At 40.8% G+C, this 7,500-nt stretch overlaps 1 non-coding gene across 1 annotated transcript in view; it reads right to left on the bottom strand.

The window, feature by feature from the left end:
- LOC147069888 (small subunit ribosomal RNA) overlaps nucleotides 1-406 on the bottom strand; it is a 1,944-nt gene extending 1,538 nt beyond the window's left edge. Inside the window, exon 1 of the ribosomal RNA XR_015071107.1 lies at nucleotides 1-406. This exon is cut by the window's left edge and continues 1,538 nt beyond it. This is a non-coding gene — a ribosomal RNA (small subunit ribosomal RNA).
- Nucleotides 407-7,500: the final 7,094 nt, after the last annotated feature.

The raw sequence follows: 7,500 nt of genomic DNA, 5'->3' as shown, positions 1-7,500 counted from the left end.
GGAATCGAACCCTGATTCCCCGTTACCCGTGACAACCATGGTAGTCGCATAAACTACCATCGACAGTTGATAAGGCAGACATTTGAAAGATGCGTCGCCGGTGCTAGACCGTGCGATCAGCTCAAAGTTATCTAGAGTCATCTCGAAGAGCGACGGACGACGCGAGCGCCGACCGCCGATTGGTTTTTGATCTAATAAAAGCATTCCTCACGTTCCCGTTCAGAATTACGTTTGCATGTATTAGCTCTAGAATTGCCACAGTTATCCAAGTAACTGTGTACGATCTAAGGAACCAAAACTGATATATTGAGCCATTCGCGGTTTCACCTTAATTAGGCTCATACTGAGACTTGCATGGCTTAGTCTTTGAGACAAGCATATGATTACTGGCAGGATCAACCAGGGAGCTGCTCTGCGAGGCCGCGGGCGCGCGCGCACTGGGCGCGCCGACACCCGCGATCCACACGTCACACGCGAACGCGCACCGGAGTCACCCGGCGGGCGACGCTGGCTCTCTCTTTCGATTTTTAACGTGCCGACGCACGAGATACAACGGATTGTATGCATACATACGCACAGAGCACGAGATCGTGCTCCGCGTTTCTCAATTTCCCATCGTAAAACGTGCACACCGAAAACGCACGCCGTCGGCGCGGTAAACGGAGCGACGGAGGCTGAAACGCCGTCCGCCGTCACTCGACAGGATGATTCTGCTAGCGCGGAACTCCAGAGTGATGCGATCGCATAGGCCGCGGCGACGAAATATAATCGCACGCCGGGTGAGTGTCTCGTCTCGCAAATGTACCGCCGACGCGGCCGAATGGCCGCCGCAGTTTGCGAACGCCGTGAAGGAAGTCTTGTCAAAGACGACAACCCACTGCTATACGATGGATGAGGGGAGAGACCCAGACGACAACAACAACGAATACGGACACGGCAATGTTGGGTAGCGCAATAATCCGTCGCCATTATTTTATCGTACAGTTCTCTCCTGCGTACATTTTCCCTCACACATTATAGTGTAAACGCGGCGCACTACCGGCCGCGTAACCGAAATAACACTACAAAAGGCGAAGGTGACGATTCTCTTTAGGTTTAATCTTTCATTTGAAATTTCGAATTGCGAATTGCGAATATATATTTTGGTAATTTGGATAATTTTTTTTTTTTAATTTCAATTTTTTTTTTTTTTTTTTTTTTTTTCATCCATCATTATGAATGATATAAAACCATTGAAATAAATATCATTATGAGAACGTTATATTACGCTCGCCACCGAACGGTCGAGGGTGGGCTGAAATGCCGATACGACGCAAATATAGCTTGCCAGGCGGACGCGGTCTCGTACTTCGTCTCGTACGGTCTCGTCTCGGTCTCGTACTTCGTTCGCAAACCGTCAAGAGTGCCAAACAAAATGTAGCATAGCATTGATAAAGCGCCGCACTACCGACCGCGTGACCGAAATATCACTACAAAAGGCGAAATTGACGATTCTCTTTAGGTTTAATCTTTCATTTGAAATTTCAAATTGCGAATTGCGAATATATATTTTGGTAATTTGTTTGGTTAAATTTTTTTTTTTAAATTTCTAATTTTTTTTTCCATCATGATAAGATATGATGTATGAAAAAAAAAATTAGGTTATATTATGTTAGGTTAGGTTAGGTTAGGTTAGGTTAGGTTAGGTTAGTTTAGGTTAGATTAGGTTAGTTGAGGTTAGGTTAGTTTTTGTTTAGGTTAGGTTAGGTAAGGTTAGATTAGGTAAGGTTAGGTTAGGTTTAGCTTAGGTTAGGTTGTGTTAGGTAAGGTAAGGTTATGTTAGGTTATGTTAGGTTAGGTTAGGTGAGGTGAGGTTAGGTCAGGTTAGCGAAAGAACGTAGTCGACGAGAGCGCCGCTTTAAGCGAGCCATGGGCCCTCCTGGCTAGCTAAATCTGCGTCCCGCCGGCATCGTCTACTTGACATGCCGGAGGGACGCAGATTTAGCTAGCCAGGAGGGCCCATGTCTCGCTAAAAGCTGCGCTCTCGTCGACTACGTCCGTTCGCTGACCTGACCTAACCTCACCTCACCTAACCTAACCTAACATAACCTAACATAACCTTACCTAACCTAACACAACCTAACCTAAACTAAACCTAACCTAACCTTACCTAATCTAACCTTACCTAACCTTACCTAAACAAAAACTAACCTAACCTAACCTAAACAAAAACTAACCTAACCTAACTTAAACTAACCTAACCTAACCTAAACTAACCTAAACAAAAACTAACCTAACCTAAGCAAAAACTAACCTAAACAAAAACAAACCTAACCTAAACAAAAACTAACCTAACCTATCCTAAACAAAAACTAACCTAACCTAACCTAATCATACCTAACGTGACCTAACCTAACCTAAACTAACCAATTTTTTTTTTCATACATCATTTATTATTATGATGAATACCATAAAAAAATATCAATATCATATCGTTATAGGGCATAAACGTGATCAACGAGCGTGTCACTGATCATTTTAAATGCGCCCGATACGCCTCACCTGAAAGAATATTTCATTGTCTTCATTTCGACGTTCAACATAGGAATAGGTAAGTAAAGCGCGAGGGCGAGTTCTAGCGGTAAAATTTGATGTTAAAATAATTTTTCATCCAACATATATTATTATGATAGATATCATATACCGTTGACATGTCGATAACATAATATCGTCATAATACGCACGCCGCCGAACGCGGCGAGAGTCGGACGTGAAGTGCACGATGCACGACGATTAAGCTCGCCAGGCGGGCCACGTGTCGCGCTCTAAGCGGCCCTCTCGTGCGTCGTCGACGGCCGAAACGGCGATGTCTCGCTTTAAACGGCGCTCTCGTCGACGACGTTCGTTCGCAGACCTAACCTAACCTAAACTAACCTAACCTAACCCAAACACAAAAACTAACCTAACCTAACCTAACCTTACCTAACCTAACCTAAGCTAATTTAAATAAAAAAAAAAAAAATCTTTTTTTTTACATCCATCATATTATTAACATTATATATATATAACGAAGAATTAAAAAAAAAAAAAAAAAAAAAAAAAAATTAAAATAAACCTTACCTAACCTTACCTAACCTAACCTAAGCTAATTAAAATAAAAAAAAAAAAATCTTTTTTTTTACATCCATCATATTATATTATTATGAAATATCAATATTATATCGTCATAAGGCATGAACGTAATCGTAAGATAATTTCATTGTCTAGTTCTAGCGGTATAATTTGATGTTGAAATAATTTTTCATTTCTTTTCATTCATCATACATTATTATGATAGGTATAATATACCATTGACATAACGATAATATAATGTCGTTTAAATACGCACGAACCGGCGAGAGTGGGACGTGTGAAGTGCACGATGCCGGCGGGACTCAGATTTAGCTGGCCAGGCGGGCCCGTGTCACGCTTTAAGCGGCGCTCTCGTCCGTCGTCGACGGCCGAAGCAGCGACCTCGTCGTCGAAGGATGTCTCGCTTTAAACGGCGCTCTCGTCGACGACGTTCGTTCGCCAACTTAACCCAACCTAACCTTACATAAACCTAACCTGACCTAACCTAACCATATTATCGTCATAATACGCACGCCGCCGAACCGGCGAGAGTCGGACGTGAAGTGCACGATGCACGACGATTTAGCTCGCCAGGCGGGCCACGTGTCGCGCTCTCGTGCGTCGTCGATGCATGTCTCGCTTTAAGCCGCGGTCTCGTACTTCGTTCGCAAACCGTCAAGAGTGCCAAACAAAATGTAGCATAGTATTGATAAAGCGCCGTACTGTTAATAATGTAAATGAAATATGAACAATGTAATAGTGAAGTAATAACCCTCGTACGAAAAACCAAGGAATTCAATAAAAGCAGAAATAAAAAAAATTTAAATAAACCTCACCTAACCTTATCTAACCTAAACCCTATCTAATTTAAATTGAAAAAAAAAAAACATTTTTTTTTCATCCATCATACAATATTATGATAGATATCATATATCGATAACATATTATCGTCATAATACGCACGCCGCCGAACCGGCGAGAGGCGGACGTGAAGTGCACGATGCACGACGATTTAGCTCGCCAGGCGGGCCACGTGTCGCGCTCTCGTGCGTCGTCGATGCATGTCTCGCTTTAAGCCGCGGTCTCGTACTTCGTTCGCAAACCGTCAAGAGTGCCAAACAAAATGTAGCATAGTATTGATAAAGCGCCGTACTGTTAATAATGTAAATGAAATATGAACAATGTAATAGTGAAGTAATAACCCTCGTACGAAAAACCAAGGAATTCAATAAAAGCAGAAATAAAAAAAATTTAAATAAACCTCACCTAACCTTATCTAACCTAAACCCTATCTAATTTAAATTGAAAAAAAAAAAACATTTTTTTTTCATCCATCATACAATATTATGATAGATATCATATATCGATAACATATTATCGTCATAATACGCACGCCGCCGAACCGGCGAGAGGCGGACGTGAAGTGCACGATGCACGACGATTTAGCTCGCCAGGCGGGCCACGTGTCGCGCTCTCGTGCGTCGTCGATGCATGTCTCGCTTTAAGCCGCGGTCTCGTACTTCGTTCGCAAACCGTCAAGAGTGCCAAACAAAATGTAGCATAGTATTGATAAAGCGCCGTACTGTTAATAATGTAAATGAAATATGAACAATGTAATAGTGAAGTAATAACCCTCGTACGAAAAACCAAGGAATTCAATAAAAGCAGAAATAAAAAAAATTTAAATAAACCTCACCTAACCTTATCTAACCTAAACCCTATCTAATTTAAATTGAAAAAAAAAAAACATTTTTTTTTCATCCATCATACAATATTATGATAGATATCATATATCGATAACATATTATCGTCATAATACGCACGCCGCCGAACCGGCGAGAGGCGGACGTGAAGTGCACGATGCACGACGATTTAGCTCGCCAGGCGGGCCACGTGTCGCGCTCTCGTGCGTCGTCGATGCATGTCTCGCTTTAAGCCGCGGTCTCGTACTTCGTTCGCAAACCGTCAAGAGTGCCAAACAAAATGTAGCATAGTATTGATAAAGCGCCGTACTACCGACCGCGTGACCGAAATATCACTACAAAAGGCAAAATTGACGATTCTCTTTAGGTTTAATCTTTCATTTGAAATTTCGAATTGCGAATTGCGAATATATATTTTGGTAATTTGTTTGGTTAATTTTTTTTTTTTAAATTTCTAATTTTTTTTTCCATCATGATAAGATATGATGTATGAAAAAAAAAATTAGGTAATATTATGTTAGGTTAGGTTAGGTTAGGTTAGGTTAGGTTAGGTTAGGTTAGGTTAGGTTAGTTTAGGTTAGATTAGGTTAGTTTAGGTTAGGTTAGTTTTTGTTTAGGTTAGGTTAGGTAAGGTTAGATTAGGTAAGGTTAGGTTAGGTTAGGTTTAGTTTAGGTTAGGTTGTGTTAGGTAAGGTAAGGTTATGTTAGGTTATGTTAGGTTAGGTTAGGTGAGGTGAGGTTGGGTCAGGTTAGCGATCGAACGTAGTCGACGAGAGCGCCGCTTTAAGCGAGCCATGGGCCCTCCTGGCTAGCTAAATCTGCGTCCCGCCGGCATCGTCTACTTGACATGCCGGAGGGACGCAGATTTAGCTAGCCAGGAGGGCCCATGTCTCGCTAAAAGCTGCGCTCTCGTCGACTACGTCCGTTCGCTGACCTGACCTAACCTCACCTCACCTAACCTAACCTAACATAACCTAACATAACCTTACCTAACCTAACACAACCTAACCTAAACTAAACCTAACCTAACCTTACCTAATCTAACCTTACCTAACCTTACCTAAACAAAAACTAACCTAACCTAACCTAAACAAAAACTAACCTAACCTAACTTAAACTAACCTAACCTAACCTAAACTAACCTAAACAAAAACTAACCTAACCTAAGCAAAAACTAACCTAAACAAAAACAAACCTAACCTAAACAAAAACTAACCTAACCTATCCTAAACAAAAACTAACCTAACCTAACCTAATCATACCTAACGTGACCTAACCTAACCTAAACTAACCAATTTTTTTTTTCATACATCATTTATTATTATGATGAATACCATAAAAAAATATCAATATCATATCGTTATAGGGCATAAACGTGATCAACGAGCGTGTCACTGATCATTTTAAATGCGCCCGATACGCCTCACCTGAAAGAATATTTCATTGTCTTCATTTCGACGTTCAACATAGGAATAGGTAAGTAAAGCGCGAGGGCGAGTTCTAGCGGTAAAATTTGATGTTAAAATAATTTTTCATTATTTTTCATCCAACATATATTATTATGATAGATATCATATACCGTTGACATGTCGATAACATAATATCGTCATAATACGCACGCCGCCGAACCGGCGAGAGTCGGACGTGAAGTGCACGATGCACGACGATTTAGCTCGCCAGGCGGGCCACGTGTCGCGCTCTAAGCGGCCCTCTCGTGCGTCGTCGACGGCCGAAACGGCGATGTCTCGCTTTAAACGGCGCTCTCGTCGACGACGTTCGTTCGCCAACTAAACCCAACCTAACCTTACATAAACCTAACCTGACCTAACCTAACCTAACCTAACCTAACCTAACCAAACCTAACCTAACCTAACCTAACCTAACCTAACCTAACCTAACCTAACCTAACCTTACCTAACCTAACCTAAGCTAGTTTAAATAAAAAAAAAAAATCTTTTTTTTTACATCCATCATATTATTAACATTATATATATAACGAAGAATTAAAAAAAAAAAAAAAAAAAAAATTAAAATAAACCTTACCTAACCTAACCTAAGCTAATTTAAATAAATAAAAAAAAAATCTTTTTTTTTTACATCCATCATATTATATTATTATGAAATATCAATATTATATCGTCATAAGGCATGAACGTAATCGTAAGATAATTAAATTTCATTGTCTTCATTTCGACGAGTGGGACGTGTGAAGTGCACGATGCCGGCGGGACTCAGATTTAGCTGGCCAGGCGGGCCCGTGTCACGCTTTAAGCGGCGCTCTCGTCCGTCGTCGACGGCCGAAGCAGCGACCTCGTCGTCGACGACGGATGTCTCGCTTTAAACGGCGCTCTCGTCGACGACGTTCGTTAGCCAACTTAACCCAACCTAATATTACATAAACCTAACCTGACCTAACCTAACCTAACCTAACCTAACCTAACCTAACCTAACCTAACCTAACCTAACCTAACCTAACCTAACCTAACCTAACCTAACATAACCTAACCTAACCTAACCTTACCTAACCTAACCTAAGCTAGTTTAAATAAAAAAAAAAAATCCTTTTTTTTACATCCATCATATTATTAACATTATATATATATAACGAAGAATTAAAAAAAAAAAAAAAAAAAATTAAAATAAACCTAACCTAACCTAACCTAACCTAACCTGACCTGACCTGACCTGACCTGACCTAACCTAACCT

Source organism: Rhyacophila brunnea, unplaced genomic scaffold (assembly GCF_057557595.1).
Source record: "Rhyacophila brunnea isolate RB1 unplaced genomic scaffold, BYU_Rbru_1.0 scaffold_221, whole genome shotgun sequence".
NCBI lineage: Eukaryota > Metazoa > Arthropoda > Insecta > Trichoptera > Rhyacophilidae > Rhyacophila > Rhyacophila brunnea.
The sequence above is the reverse complement of the archived record's forward strand: the minus strand, read 5'-3'. Positions and strand labels throughout refer to the sequence as shown.